The sequence below is a fragment of the Camellia sinensis genome, chromosome 14 (genome assembly GCF_055761805.1).
Source record: "Camellia sinensis isolate YWXY chromosome 14, ASM5576180v1, whole genome shotgun sequence".
NCBI lineage: Eukaryota > Viridiplantae > Streptophyta > Magnoliopsida > Ericales > Theaceae > Camellia > Camellia sinensis.
The window spans coordinates 86,022,838-86,039,470 of record NC_138974.1 but is presented as its reverse complement, the minus strand read 5'-3'; the positions used below and the strand labels follow the sequence as shown (position 1 = coordinate 86,039,470).

The window sequence follows — 16,633 nt, the reverse complement described above, 5'->3', positions numbered from 1 at the left end:
ATGCCTTTTTTGGTGAAGCCGCGCAGATTCGGTCTAACCGGAGTGATGCCCTACTTCAATCAACCATATCTCCCCCGTCCGGACTTGGCTTTAGGAGATTCTTGAGTGAAAAATGAAGCCCCGGAAGTAAGCTTTCCATTGGTGGTGGCCTCATAGCTGAAATCCAAGTATACAAATGAATAGGCCTAATTCAGCGAGGACTGCTTGTCCATCTCTTAACGGTTCATGCCCATTTTCTCCCCGAACTAGGTTTCTTCCCCCTTCTCTTCTTTTCTTCAACTCCAAACCCCTAAGTAAGGTGTTTTGAAATATTTTTCAAATATCTCATCTCTCTTTCATTCATTTCCACTTTGTCCTTGCTCGGTTTACCGAAAAACGCAACATTTAACGAAATGTGAGCGTCAGAACATCGTAGTAACTTTATTTTCAAAACATTTTGAAAGAGAGGGTTTCAAGGTCCAAAATATTTTGATCAAGATTGTTTCGGTCCAAAAGGGGTGTGAAGTTGAGATTTGACTCTCTCCTTGCCAAAGAAACTGAACCTTTGCCTTGCACACCTTTCTCCACCAAGTAAACCATCAGTAGTGCCCAAGTCTTAAGGGCGGTAAAAAATGGGGTGTCTACAATGCCGTTAATTGGTGAGACAAATAACGGCGCTAATTGCGCGTCGTAAAATATGTAATACAACGACTTAATGCTAGTTATTAAATATTTAACACAACGGCCTATTTTGACCGTCGTAGAATATGTATAATTTTTTTTTTTAAATTCAGTAGGTTTTATTTCACTTGTTCTGTACAATCTAAAAAAACATTACAAACAAAATTCACAAATATATATATATATATATATACATAAGTATCAATCAAGCATCAAAATATTATTTCAAACATCAAAAAAATTATTCATAAGTTTCGAACATCCAAAAACTGTCTGTACATTCCAAACCATCCAAAAACTAAGTTTCTAAACATCAAAAATTGTCCTCAACTTCAAAACCATCCAAAAAAGTTCTAAATTATAGATAGTTAAGATACTAAATTTTCAATGTTGACATCACTCTCTTGAAGGTGAGAAGAGTGCAGAAGTATGTTGAGACTCTTGATATGTTGAAGATCAAAAACTTAATGCCAAATAGCAATGAAAGTCAAATAAATCCCACAATTGCAATCCCATTTCAACAGCAACAAGCGAGGTGTTCAGTTGGCCATTTGTGAGGCCTACTGGAGTCAAAACTATGAGATAACAAAAAGTGAACATCTTCGTTACCTATGTTCAATTATCAATGTGATAAATCTACATACACAATTTCTTAAACATCAAATAAGACCAACATATACGAAAATTCCACAGGAGAAATTCCAGAATATTAAATTAAACAACATCACCACATGTTTCTAATGGCTATATTTAAATATATATATATATATATATCCCCCCCCCCCCAAAAAAAAAAAGCAACTATCAGAAAAATACCTGCTAGCAAGTTCCACACCGAAGAGTGCCCTTATGGTATCCATATTTTCGCTGCAAATAAAAATTATCGAAGACGATTGCATTAGAATTAAAGAGAAACCAATACTTACAAAAAAAAAAAGAAAAAAGAAAACCGATGATCCTTAACAAACACAGCAAGTTGTCTAAAAAGAAGAGACAAAATTTTGAGTGAGCACTACACATGATAGAAGCATAGCATAACAAATCTCATGAAATGAAGGGGGAATAAACAAGGTTTCCAAGAGAGAAAAAAAAGGACAAACTAAATTTCATTGAAAGAGAGTCACATTAAGCATGAGAGAGAGAGAGAGAGAGAGAGAGAGAGAGGAAAAAATAGGTAAGCATCTGCTAATAGTATAAGATACTATGGTAATTGATGAAAAAAATAAACTCAAACATTGATATTATTGAATTGGTGCACCAACTGTGCAAGGTATCCAAGAATTTAAAAGACTATCTCAAGGATTTAGCTTATAACTAAAAACTATGAACTTATTTTAACCAATTACAGACAACACATCAATCCAAAATCAAAGTAATTTAATGCCTCTAGCAAAGAAAAAGATACCTGGAACCTGGTGATCTAAGTGATTGAGAGAGGGTGTACAAAAGTTGTGTCCAACATTCTTCAACATCCTGTCATATATTTAAAGGCTATATTGTCCACAAAGCAACCTTGGCTCTGATAAAATTTTAAGATAACAAGTAGTCCAAAAGATTCAACTATGATAAAAACTTCTACAAATAAGGTCCATTTATTTATGAAGGAAATAAAATTCAATAAATACAAAAAGTAAATCACACTGCAGCCCAAAGAAGGAAAAGTCTTCTCTGATTCTGATTTCAGACCCTGCATGGAGTAAATCAATATACTGTCAACTAGATCCGCTACTGCAAGATTGAGGGTAGAGATTATTGAGAATCTACGAAAAGAAATAATGCTTCAAACCCAAGTAGATTCACCTTGCTAAAAAGCATATGTTATAAATTAATTGACAAGATGTTTACAGGTTTGTTTATTTCATTTGGATGGAGAATCTCAAGAATTGGAGATTACCTACTAACGACAAAAGGAAAAAGAACAAGAAAGAAAGGGATGGAAGAGGAATCCTTGAATGGAGCTCATGTATTTCCATTAGAAATGATTGGTTATCAGATTCTTTTATTTTTAAAATGAAATGGCTATTCCAATTAAATTTTCTTTATTTATTTCTTATAGCTCAAAGGGTGTTAGCTGACACATTTTGTTTTATTTCATTTTAATGGGTAAATTACAGGCCTAATGGGTGGGCTTGGCACAAGATTTTTAATTTTTTCCTAGCATAGTCTAGGCTTAGGTGATGCCCACCCTTAATATCATTTTAAAGTTGATTGTGCCGTCATTTTTGCAGAATAAATTTAGCCAAAATCTTGTTGACCCACCAACTGAGGAGGCATCTATTTCTCTTTGCTATTTCATGGAACTACAACTTGAAAATATGTCCAGGTTCAAAGATGTTCTTTTTCTATTTGAGGATTTATTCGTACTTGACAGTTCAATGATTGTACGAGCAAGAAATAATCTTCTTGTATAATCCTGTTGATCAAGTCTGCGCTCCTCCAAACGTCGTCGCTTTACTCCCTGAAAACACAAACGTGAGCTAGCGGGCGGGTGTGTGCCGGATACCTCTCCGATGCCTAAGTCAGCAAAATAGACAAATAGACAAAAGCTCTGTGTATTCGAGAATCAAAGTTGTGTTACCTCTTCCAAAGGTTATGTTGTGAGCCTTTATAGGTTCTGTATGGCACAATCCTTGTAGGACTCTTATTCCTCCATGTAGAGTCCTACTAGGAGTCACATTCCTGAAAGATAATGCTTATCTTTCAATACCCCCCTCACTGCTTAAACCAAGTGAGATGGTCCTAGCTCGGTGGTACGACCAAACGACCGAGCTAGTATTGTCATGTGGAAATGACAACTCAAACCGAGCTATGCCTTAGCTCATCCCTTCCTTTATCTGTTTTTACCTCGGTTGTGCCCATTGAGACCGAACTAACCTCGGCAAGCTTCCACCGCGCCAACCAGAACGAGGTCCATCAAGTCAAAGCACCATACCTCGGCTTCGAATACCCTGACCGAGCCAACTATCTCTACTCCGGCCGTGGTGACCGTGATTATTCTTGGACTAAGCTAACACATGCTAGGTCCCTTCCATACTTGGACCCAGCTAACACCTGGACTGTGGCCCACTTACTAAGCCCTTCTTACTATGGCCCATAGAACGGGCCATTACCCAGCTCGGCCCGATTTACTCATAAATTACCCTCTCAATTGCCCCTTAATTCCATCTACGTAGCATGATCGGGATTACCCGTTTCCAGCCGAGCTAACCACTTTAGTTTTTTAACTGAGCTAAACTGTAGCCTTCAACCGAGCTAAATTCATACCGGGCTACATTTACACCGAGCTACTTATCTGTCCGGTCAAAATGTCTTTTCAGCCGCTGCAACTGAATCACTTTTTATTCCCTGGACATATGGCTAGCTTCTATTCGTCAAGTATAGCTGTCACGCCATCTTCGTACTTCGTGAGATTTGAACAGTCCCGCCCAATTTTCACATTCTCTTTACACAAAACTAAACTCCTTGCTTTGAATCAATCACTTCTACTATTCATCTTCTTCTCTCTCTCTCTCTGAGCCTCCATTTCTCCTCAACCTTACATTTGCAGAGCTCGTGTTTCTTGCTATTGCTACCTCCATCTTCAGTGCCTTCATCTTGAACTGGTAAGTGGTCCAAATCTACTTCTTTTTCGTCGATTTCGCACACGTTTCGCAACACATAGCATGTTTATTTGTATGTTTTTCAAAGCATACACCATTTTTTGCTTCCCTTTTTCTAGAAAAAAAACTCACGTAATGTAACCACTGTATATATGAACAATCTAAACTATTTTCCCTTTGATCCAAAATCTCATTTCAACCAAACTAGGATACTGTTTGTGTTAAGTGTAAGCTTAGCCAAACTAAACAACTGAACTAGAACTTGAAGTACAATAATCATGAGTACCTTTCGCTATACTTTATCCAGGCTAACGAACTGTCTCAGGTTCGCGCAATACCGCGCTAGAAAACCTCCCCTATTGACTGAGCTACGACTTGGGGCTAAACCAGCTTCCTTAGTCCAAACCGAACTAAGAATGCTGCCCCAAAGGCTCAACCGGACTAAAGCCCTTTGCTCAATCCGAGCTAAGACTGGATAACATCCCGCGTAGCCGAGCTAGGACTTCATTTATCTTGCCTTTGTGCTTTTAGCACGGTCCAACAATCAGTGCTTAACACCTTTCTCTTTTACTCTGTAGACTTAGGTTGGCCAGGCACTCCTTTGAGCGCCCAACCGAGCTACTCAACGTCATTTCTCGACCGAGCTAATACTTAAGCTAATTTATTCATAATTTATGCCTCGTTTGGGAACAGGCTAATTTAGTAACGTTTTGGCTATTTGGCTAAAAAGGTAGGTAAAAAAAACTTGTATGTTTGGGATGACTTTTTGGCTAATTACGAAAAGATGTGCAAAAAGTAGAGAGAAAAGAGAATCTTTGACTTTTTGGTATGAGTTGTTGGCTTTTTGGCTAATTTAGTAACTTTTTGACTAATTGGCTAAAAAAATAAGTCCCCAAACGGGGCCTTAATAGCAAATGGGTAAATATAGGTTTTTAGTAAACTCACTAGGGGCCATGGTCGAGTTCTGAAGGGACTACCATATCCATGATGATGTCCATCTTACCTTGGCCGACCTAGATACCATACCCTGGGGAAACGCTGGCTTCGTTCCCTTCACCCTTCTTTCCATTGTAGAAATCGGACTGCGATTCCCTGTATAGCCCCTTCTCTGTGAATTCCTCAGACAAACAAACCTTTGCCCTACCCAGCTTTCCACCAATTCTTACCGCATAATAAATGGTATCGCCAAGCTAAACCGCTGGGCTGGCCTTAATCTGGGTTTAGCTGAGCTCTTCCACTAATATTCCATAGGATCAAATGAAGATGACTGGGTCTACTATCTAAGAATAAGGCGTCGATGTGAAAAGATAATAAAGAATACCCCGGACAAGGATGTAAACGCTGATGGTTTTTTCTGGGTTTCTGGGAACTTTGAAGACCATGAAGCCCAGATCCTTGGCGACCGAATTAATTTAAATAAAGGAGTCACCGGTATAACTACTCGGCCCAATTTCATGTTCTTTCTCTTACTTCGGTACTTACTTTTAACCGTACTAACTATTGTCTCATTCTTTCATGCAGATTTGAACTTTCTCAAGTCCCAGTATAGCTACCCTAACTTAAACACACTTCCCGCCGTACTCCGATATCTAAATATGAGCTGGGCCGAGCTACTGAATTTTGAACCGACCTGCCGATATAGTAGCCATAGAAAGACCAGGGTGACCGATTTCCTCTTAGAACCATCCCCAGAACCTGATCCTTCCCTTCCACAAGTCAACTTGATCCCATTAACTGCGAAGCAAGAGATGACCAAGAAAAGAGCAGTAAGGGCCCTTCTAACTGAAACAAACCAGGTCGAGGTACCACCAGCCAGCCAAACTCAGGAGACCGTGGTAGCCCTACTAACCCATCAGCCTTCAACATCGCGGGCAAGCAAGCGTGCACGGATTTCCACAACCGAGCCACGCCTTGATAATGAAGAATGCACCATTTTCCCACAATCTACTCCACCAAGCCCACAATTGGAGCGCTCAGACCGAGCTAGCTCCTCCAAGTGGGTGCCAAAGGTCACCTTCAAGAACCGCGCTATCACTGACTCCAATTCAGTGGTCGCGGAAAAAGATCATTTGCTGGCCTTCAATCTGGCCAAGAGCGTCTGCCTTCCAGCTGACATGAATCATCATGATCACCTTACCGAGCTGAAGGCCATTCGCTCGGATTCAAAGTCAATGGTGTTGGTAAGTTCTCTTTTTCATTCTCCAAATTTCAACATCTTTTAGCTTGGTTCCTACTCAATACTGCCTCCCTCCCCTTGCAGGCCTTACAGAAGAACCACATTGCTCACAAACGCGTGCTGGAACTTCGAAAACTACAAGGCAGGCTATGGCAGAGGCCAATGTAAAAATGACCGAACTAAAAGAATCTCAGCAAAAGATGGCCGAGCTACAGGTTGAAGTAGCCCGACTCACTGGCCTAGTCAATTCAGCCGAAGCCGGTAAGAAGAAGGCTATGGCCATGGTGAAAGATAAATACTTGCGCGAGCTGGCCAAGCTCAAGGGAAAAAAAGAACGCCGAGATAATCAAGCTAGAGAAGAAGGTTGAGGATGCGGAAGGCCGTGGTTACAAGGAATGAGAGGCCACTTACATCAAGCAATGTGAAGCTGCAAAAGATCTTTTCTTCAAGTGTGGATGGACGGCTGTTGTGGCGCAGCTCGGTCATAGCCCAGAGACTGAGGTCTTCAACCCTCCTCCGTATTTCATACCGAGCTCTATAGCGGAGTACGCTACTGCCGTTCAGCAAAAATTTCTGCAAGAGGAGGACGAAAATGCTGCTTTAGAAGACAACACCCAGCCTGGTCGCCAGTCTATCTCCCCAACTCCAGTGGTCTCCATCCTACCTTTTTATGCAGTGTTTGATGCGGTGCCTTCAACCGAGCTGAACCAAGAGGTGCTTGCAACAATCGAGCTACCTCTGGGTGAAGACCAGATTGTTTTGGACGCCGACCTAGACGACCTTTTCTCCTGATTTTTCTTTTTTGTGTAGCAAAATAATTTGTAGCCGGGCTAAGGCCTTACCTTTTGTACTTCTGATCTGCGCTTATCAATGAAATCTTCTTTTGTTCCAACTGTTTGTTCAGTTTCTTTCCATGCTTGTATTTACCTTCCAAATGTAATCTAAATGTAGTGTGACATTCTCTGGCCGAGATATTTATCCCGGTCTTAACTTTGCAATCTAACTAGCCATACCTGCCAACCTCTTCAGCCTAGATTCTTATCTCGGCTGAAGAACAATAAGTGTTGATTTTCCAGCCAACCACTCTTCAGCTTGGGTCTTTACCTTGGTTGAAGAGTACTAAGTGTTAGTTTTACCAGCCAACCACTCTTCAGCCTTGATCCTTATCTCGGCTGAGGAGTACTGAGTGTTGGTTTTTCTAGCCAACCTCTTCGGCCTAGATCCTAATCCTAGCTGAAGAGAGCTCGAGGTTGGTTATTCCTGCCAACCTAGAGTAAAGTGTTTGGTTATTCTGACCAAACGTCCTGCAGCCTGGATCCTAATCCTGGGCTTAGGAGAAGTGTTGGTTTTTCCAACCAACCTCTAAGTTAGTTAACCCTGACAACCTCTAAGTTGGTTGTTCCTACCAACCTAGAGTAAAGTGTTTGGTTATTCCGACCAAACGTCCTGCAGCCTGGATCCTGATCCTAGGCTTATGAGAAGTGTTGGTTTTTCTAGCCAACCTCTAAGTTGGTTATTCCTGCCAACCTAGAGTAAAGTGTTTGGTTATTCCTGCCAAACGTCCTGCAGCCTGGATCCTTATCATGGACTTAGGAGGGGTGTTGGTTATTCCAGCCAACCTCTAACTTGGTTGTTCCTACCAACCTCTAACTTGGTTGTTCCTGCCAACCTAAAGTAAAGTGTTTGGTTTTTCCGGCCAAATGTCTTGTAGCCTGGATCCTTATCCTAGGTTTAGGAGAAGTGTTTGTTGATTTTTCTAGCCAACCTCTTCAGCCCAGATCCTAATCCTAGCTGAAGAGAGCGCAAAGTTGGTTATTCCGGCCAACTCTGCTTTTATTGTCCCTAGCTCACTAAAACAACTTTTACAAAATAAAATAATTATGCTGAAAAGAAAACTACTTGTTTTATTGAAGAAAAGAAAAATTACAAGTATGTCTAAAGAGAAAGCTAAAAATAAAATAGTTTGAGATTGATAGTGTTCCATGGCCTGGGAATGACTTTGTTGTCCTCGTCTTCCAAGTGGTATGCCCATTTTCCTGCTAACCCAACCACTTTGTAAAGTCTTACCCAATTGGGCCCTAACTTGCCGTCTCCAGGTACCAAGGTGTTTCCCATTACTTTGCGTAGTACCCAATCTCCAACTTTGAATTGCCTTGGATGTACTATCTTGTTGTATTTTCTGGATAACTCCTGTTGGTATGAGGCGATGTGAACCAGTGCTCTTTCTCTTCTTTCTTCTGCAAGATCGAGTTCCAATGCTATGGCTTCTCCATTTAAGTCTGGATCAAAATTTTCGCTTCTAATTGTGGGGAGGCCAACTTCCGGTGGGATTATTGCCTCCATGCCATAGGCCAAGGAAAAAGGCGTTTCTCTAGTCGACCGCCGAGGTGTGGTACGGTAAGCCCATAAAACATAAGGAAGCTCATCCTCCCACTTTCCTTTTGCTTTCTCTAGCCTTTTCTTCAATCCATCTAAGACGACCTTGTTTGATGCTTCTGCTTGGCCATTCGCTTGGGGGTATGCCGGTGTAGAATTGTAGAATTCTATCTTGTATTCTTCGCAAAAGCCTCTGAAAATTTTGCCATCGAACTGAGTGTCGTTGTCAGATATTAGAGCTTTTGGTATGCTGAATCGAGTGATGATATTCTGCTAGACGAACTTCTTCACATCTTTTTCCTTTATTGATGCTAGTGCTTCTGCCTCCACCCACTTTGTGAAGTAGTCTGTTGCTGCAAAAAAGAACTTTATGTTACTGGGTGCTGTTGGAAGTGGTCCTACTATGTCCAAGCCCCACAGTGCGAAAGGCTATGGGCTAGTTAATGGTAGAAGCTCTCTGGCCGGTTGATGTATTTGGTATGCGAACTTCTGACATTTCTCGTACTTTTTGACATACTTCTCTGAATCTGTTTGCATGTAAGGCCACCAATATCCCTGCGAAATTGCTCTGTAAGCCAATGATCTCCCCCTTTGGTGGCTTCTGCATACGCCTTCGTATATCTCGAACAAGAATGCCTCAACCTTGCTGGAATACACGTATTTCAAGTAAGGTCCTATAAAGGATTTTTTGTACAAGGCCATTGATGGAGAGAGCCAAAATCGTTGCAACTTTGCTCTAATCTTGGTGGCTTCTTTCTTTTCTTCGGGTAAGATGCCGTCTTTTAAGAACATTATAATGGGATCCATCCATGAAGGGCCTAAAGCAGTGTATGAATGGTTTCAGGCCAGTGTCAGAAGGACATACCGGTATGCTGTAGACGGCTAGGAGGTCAAAAGTCCGCTGGAGCATCCCCATCATCGAGGCATTCATCGCCAACGACTGACGGGTGTACTCAGAAGAGGCCTGCAAAAGTATCAGATGCATCAATATTCTGTGGAATATCAAGTAAACTAAGGTGAATGACTGTACAAAAATGCAGTAATACGTACCGGAGGTAAGTCGGGGACATCAATGAACTCGTGACCAGCCGGTGGAGGGGCGAAGGGGATCTGATAGGTCGACCCACCCTGCCCCTGGAAAGTCAGTACAGCGGGCAGGGCAGGCCAGCCAACTCCCCGTCCTCCCTGCACTCCGCCCCTGCCACGGACTCGGGCCCTCCTCGCAGCCCCTACTCCAACTCCCGCTCCGGCCCCAGCCGCCGATGCCACAGGCCTAGCCCCCTCTGCTCGACGGCCGCTCAGGGGGCGCATCAGGTACGTCCGCACGTACTCCTGATAGTCTCCAGTGCCTCGGAAGCCGGCCTCCTCCCAACCGATAGAGTAATCATCCAGCTGCTCAGTGGTCAGCCCCTCAGTCTCCCTCATCTCTGCAGGAGGGTGAGCCGGGACTATCTGCTCAGGTAACCCGCGGGTCTGGCGTAGAAAACGCTCCCCCAGGTACCAAGCCCGACAGACCGGGCCCTCTAGCAAGATCCGGAAACGCGAGGTCTCCTCAGCACCAGGGAACCGACCCCGCATCGCCGACGGCAAGGAGGCCCATGGCCGCCATGTGATCTGAAAGTGACGGACAGTTTGTTATCTACTGTTATTGAAACATGCAGTGGGAAAGCGAAGCTAAATGAACTGAAAGTAAAGCATACCTCGGCCGGGGTGATGGTGTCAAAATATCGGCGGAAGAAGCCGAATGTCTCCCGTGGTCGCCGGGTGCATCTCCCGTCAAAGCGACTCGAGAACGGGACAGCCGGAGGAGGCTCCGCGACTGGCACGAGGGCAAGCCTAGGAAAGTAGGCGTAAACCCACAACTGCAAAACGGATGTCAGTATGACTATCAGAAAAAGCAGAATATACAGAATAAAGCAGAAATGGCAGAGCCGTGTGTTGTGTAGTGTATTGTGTACAGTGTACAGTGTGAGCAATGTACAGTCAGTGTAAAGCAGAATGTATGTGTGTGCCGTGTGTACAGTATACAGCAAGTATAGAGCAGACCACAGTGTGTGCAGTGTACTGAGTACAGAAAGTACGAGACAGGAATGAAAAAGTGGAGAAGAAATGTACCTCCCAAGCCCGCCAGTAACCTCCAAGCAGCTGGCCGCTGCCACGAGAAGCCGAGCTCATATATCCGTACAGGGTGGCCAGAGCAGCGCCGCCCCAATCGTAGTGCAAGATATCCCGGACGTCCACCAGTGCGCTGAGAAGGCAGAGAGGCACGGTGTTCGCCCAGTCGGCGAAGATGGTAGTCCCGAACAGGAACATGAGGAAGCCGCGAGCATACCTCTCCTCGTCCTCTGGGGTCATCTGCACCTCCTCCAAAACGGGCTGAACCCTGAACTGTGTCTCGAACCAGGAGTACCGCACGAAGCCTGGACGAGCTAGTGGTGGGGCCTCCCCCAGTAAATGGACCTGAGCGGCGGTCCACTCATCCATGTCGGTGTCGAAGGGGATCGGATCACCCCCTACCCCGATGCCTGTGAGCATCGAGAAGTCATAAGGGGTCATCGTCATGTCCCCTGCAGCAGAGAAGTGGAAAGAATCGGTGGTGTCCCACCATCTCTCCGCCAGAGCGGCAAGGAGAGGCCTGCATGTGGACAACCTGGAGAGCCCTCGGCAGAAGGTGCCGAAGCCCGCCCGGTCCACGATGCGCTGGACCGCATCAGGGAGCTCATCATACCACTCCCGTGCACCAGTATTCCCATACCCGCGAATGGTATGGGAACCCTCCTGCAAACAGAAAATGACAATTGCAGGACAACATTCAAAATGCAGTTTTGAAAGGACAGATATAGCATGTATGCAAGTTTGTCAGTTTCAGGCAAATACCGGGTGCCGGTGCGCTTACAGTGGAATACGTGTGCTGTGTCAACGTGTTTGGGTGTTTCATAACAGATATAGCATTGTGTGCAAATTTAACAGATTCAGACGAATACTGGGTGCCAGTGTGTATGCAGTGAAATACAGTGAGCGCAGTGTGTTTGAATGATTCAGGGCTAGTGCAGTGTGTGTGCATGTGTCAGTCTCAAGCAGATATCAGTTGTATGTATGTTTACAGTCAACTACGGTCTACGGCATATCAGATTTCAGCAGTTAGACAATACAACTAACTATGGCAGTTTTGTATCCTACATTGCAGAAAGTAAAACAGAAGATGAAAAGTTACCTCGGAAGTGCTGAAAGACAGATGGGAGGTAGGCTCGCGTAGTAGTAGCTCAGGCGCCGCGTACCTCTCAAAGCTCCGGAACTGACGCAGGCCGTCTGGGGGCAGAACGTGGATCGCCGGCCGGTAGGTCGCCGGGTCGAACGGGCGCTCGCTCAGTGGTAGGAGCTCGACCCCGGGATCCATCTCGTGGTCCGGAGGAGTCCCGCCACGTGGAATGTCGTCCGCCATGTAGAGAGTGATGTCAAAAATGGCCGGAAAAGGAAAACCGAGCCGGAATACGAAGAGTCAACCGGAAAGTCAACTCCCGAGAAGGTCGGAAATGGCCGGGAAGGCCGGAATGTGAAAGGGCACGGAAATGAAGAGGAAAGTGAGGGGAACAAACCCCGAAAAGGCGAGAACGCCAAACGAGGCACCGAAACGAGAATGTGATCGGTCGAAAACGTCCGAAACGCGAAGAGAAACGCGAATCCGACGACGAAACGGGCGTAGAACGCGAAGAAACGGAGAAACGGGGAAGAGAAAAAGCTCTAGAGAGAGAGAGAAAGGGATTTCGGCATGGAGGAAATGAGGAAATAGGGCTTGAAGCCCTATTTTATAACACCCAAGGTGAAAAGTCAAAACTGCCCCGCATCAGCAACTGTTTGCCGGTCGGCAATGTTTTGTGCCGGCCGGCACTTTTTTTGTGCCGATGGAATTGTTTTTGTGCCGATGGCCAGCCGGTGGCCTCATATTTCGGCCGGTGGGGTTCCCACGGCCTTGTTTAGGCCATATGAGAAGTTCGTGGTCTTCATAGCTCAAGAAAGTGCAAGAAAGTGCATCTCCGGCATTCAACCGGCCTCCGTTTTGACCGCGGGCCGTGTCTCCAGTGCGTGGCACTCGAATTCATGCAAGGTGTATCCTTTTTGTATCCTTTTTTTAATTCAAAAGTTGCCCCATGTGTGTTGCACGAGTTCATCACACTACTTCGGTGCATTACATTGCGCTGTCATGCGCCACACATTTGCATTGTTATGCACGTGTTACATGCGTTGCAACACGCACCCCTTTGCATTATCGTGCACATTTCTCATGCATCATCATTGCATTTCCATTCCATGCATTGTCATGCATTCTGGAATACGTGCGTTGTTGCGCATTTAAGCCCATTTACATTCCGTGTGGCATGCATGTCGCACTTAGCATTGCACTGTTTTGTGCATTTCAAACCTCGCGCTGTCTTGTGCATCGCACTGTTTTGTGCATTTCAAAGTTGTTCGCGCTGTTCTGCGCATCGCACTGTTTTGTGCATTTCAAACCGTCGCACTGTTTTGTGCATTTCAAATCATCGCACTGTTTTGTGCATTTCAAACCGTAGCACTGTTTTGTGCAATTCGAATCATCGCACTGTTTTGTGCATTTCAAATCGTCGCACTGTTTTGTGCATTTCAAACCGTCGCACTGTTTTGTGCATTTCAAATCATCGCACTGTTTTGTGCATTTCAAACCGTCGCACTGTTTTGTGCATTTCAAATCATCGCACTGTTTTGTGCATTTCAAACCGTAGCACTGTTTTGTGCAATTCGAATCATCGCACTGTTTTGTGCATTTCAAACCGTAGCACTGTTTTGTGCATTTCAAACCTCGCGCTGTTCTGCGCATCGCACTGTTTTGTGCATTTCAAAATTGTTCGCGCTGTTCTGCGCATCGCACTGTTTTGTGCATTTCAAACCTCGCGCTGTTCTGCGCATCGCACTGTTTTGTGCATTTCAAATCTCGCGCTGTTCTGCGCATCGCACTGTTCTGTGCATTTCAAATTTCGCGCTATTTTGCGCATCTCATTGCATTTTGCATGCATTCCATCGCACTGTCCTGTGCACTCGCGTTGCCTAACGCATTGCGCTATTTTGCGCATCATACTGTCGTGCAATACCGCCGGTCTGGCGAGACCTTAAACACGTACGGTCTAGGAGACCTTAAATCCTTGGAAGGTGTAAGACCTTTAGTGTTCGCATTGCCGTGCACTTCTTGAGCCGCGTGTTGTCGCGCATTCCATGCAACATGCATTTCATACATCATTTGCATTTCAAAAACAAAAAAAAAAACAACAAAACATGCATTGTCATGCATACATTTTGCATTCCGGTCTAGGAGACCTTAAATCCTCTAAAGGTGCAATTCCTTTGGTGTTTGTCGTGCCCGAACGACTTTCGGTGGTCTGGTAAAGCCACCTACCTATGTTTGCGATGAGTTCCTAGAAGACCAACTGGGACGGTGGAAACTAGAGTTCGAACGGCTTATGCCTAAGAACGCAAAGGTTCGGGAGTTCTGAGACTAAAGTCTGGTTTAAATACCCAGAGGTTTACCCTCGGCTTGAAATCTGTATGGAAGCCCCATAGGTTGAGGCAGCTTGTCTGCGCCTCAGTTCTGGATACTGAACCAACCTAGTATATCACCCTGTTGGTTAGATAGGGAAAGTTGCAATCATAGTCATTGCATCATAGTGCATTGTCATGCATTTCCATTGTAGCTTGCATGCATCCATTGCATTTTCCCCAGTAGGTCGCATTGCACTGCATTGTCATGCATGTTGTAAATATCCACTCAATCGCATATTTGTAGATATTGCATTGTAGATTGCATGCATTCATTGCATCATCTTCCGCCTATGGCTTGTGCCTTTCCAGGTTGAGCTTGGTCTGGTATGTGCCCTTACTTTTCATGTTAAAACACAGTTCTGCATGTGTATCGCGCCGATTCCACGCTGGTATGTTGGTTGAGGGTTGCGGCACCTTTTCTGTGTTACACATGGCCTGTATGCGTACATGCCTTTCCTAGGCAAGATTTGGTTTGGCCCGCGTGCCATATTCATGTATTACATTGTAGTGTAATTTTTGCATCTGGCATTAGGATCGTAGTCCTTTCTCCAGTGGGTCGTTTCCCCACTTATGTTGATTCCACCCAATACTTGTTCTTGCGTCTGTCTACAATACTCATAGTTCAGTTGACCGTTCTATGGTAGACAGACTTGTTATCTCCATCAATCTATTTGACATAGGTGTGGTTTCGAACCGTTCGTGATTGGATCACGATTCAAATGCTTTGCATGTAGCTTGCATTGTTTCAATTACATTGCATCTTCATTTGCATTATTTATACATTGTTTTGTATATATTGCATATCGTTTTGCATCCATTTTGCATTGTCATGCATGTTGCTAACCATATTGTGCCTGTTAAGTTTGTTTTCTTTGCAGGCACGATATTGTATGTACGGTTCATTTGAAGCTGGTGCAACCAGACGAGCCGCACAGGTATTGTATCTCCCGAGTGAGACGTATTGAGAATTCCATAATTCTCTTACATCCTTTCTGCATTGTAGTGTAGTTTGGTATGCTAGCTTAAAACTGTCGCATGTTTGCTTCATTACAGCTTTCTTTGCATGATCATAAGTTATGCTCGGCTTCGTGCATTGTCTTGCATTTTGCCCCTGCCTCTGGGCGCATACCTTGTTTGTCTTGCATGTTTGTCTAAGTCTTCGGCCTTGTCAAAAATGGGTCGTCTCTGGGCTTTGACATTCACTCCCGTCATTGTTATGACTTTCGAGTTCTGTCAAAGAGGGGCAACTGTAGACACCCCATTTTTGACCGTCCTCAAGACTTGGACGTCACTGTTTGAACACACGGTGATCTTCCATGTTTGTGTTCGTTTGGAGTTCCCGGAGGCCTCAGCTCGCGCGCCTTGCCTCAGGATCTCCGAACTTGACCGTTTAGTGTCTGGTTTTGCACCAAACACTTGCATCTTGCCCTTGAGAGGCAGGGTGGGGCTTGTAGACCATCCCCACCCACCACCGGCATTGGCTAGAGGCCACCGGCTGGTGTCTGCTGCCACCGGCAATATAGTTTGCCGGCCGGCACTTTTTGTTGCCGGTCAGCACTATTTGTTGCCGACCGGCACTCTTTTTGGCCAAGATGGCATTTTTGGCCGGCCGATTGCTGTTCATCTGCTTTTGCAGATATTTTTAGACAGCTGTCTTGCTATTGCATCCCTCCATACACGTGTACGGAGGGATCTCCCTCTTGCAAAGCTTGTCTTGTAAGCTTTACAAGAGACATATAGAGAGAAGCTCTCTCTAAGGCAAAAGGGGGGAGAGAAGGTTAGACTTAGGATATTTTGGAGAGCAAAACAGCCATTGTTGAGCTCTTGTTCTAGGGTTTGGGTGAGATACACATTCTATCTCTCTTTCCCTCTCATTTTGTTCACTAGGTGTTTTGTGTCTCACTATTGCACACAAACACCTAGTGTTTCACCTTCCTCTTGGAGCTGAGGTTCTAAAGGGTTTGTTTTGAGATTTTGGTGTTGGATTCAAGCCAAAGGAGGTCATTGGAGCATCATTTGTAAAGGGGTCTTCAAGGGTGAGATTCTAGTCCTTTTTTTCCCCATTTTTGCATTGATTTTATACCTATCTTAGAGCTGTTTTTGTGATTATTGTATAACATAAAAAAGTTCTGTTTTTAGGCCCTCTTTATTGTTTATTAAGAGTGTTTTGTTGTTTGAGGGTTGTTGACCACCCTTAGACCTCAAAAGGCCTCTTTTTGAGCCATTTTGTGCTAGCTCCGGGATTTTGGTGTTG

General features: G+C 44.5%; 1 long non-coding RNA gene across 5 annotated transcripts in view; it reads right to left on the bottom strand.

Moving 5' to 3' along the window:
* Positions 1–863: 863 nt before the first annotated feature.
* Positions 864–16,633, bottom strand: part of LOC114289807 (uncharacterized) — a 52,627-nt gene continuing 36,857 nt past the window's right edge. For 2 of the 5 annotated variants that reach the window (XR_014350838.1, XR_014350842.1), the window contains 2 exons: positions 1,477–2,347; positions 864–1,235 (listed from right to left, as the gene is read on the bottom strand). This is a non-coding gene — a long non-coding RNA (uncharacterized LOC114289807). Of the gene's footprint in view, positions 1,270–1,476; positions 2,348–16,633 lie in introns of all 5 variants that reach the window. The other 3 variants (XR_014350839.1, XR_014350840.1, XR_014350841.1) reach the window with 3 other exon arrangements.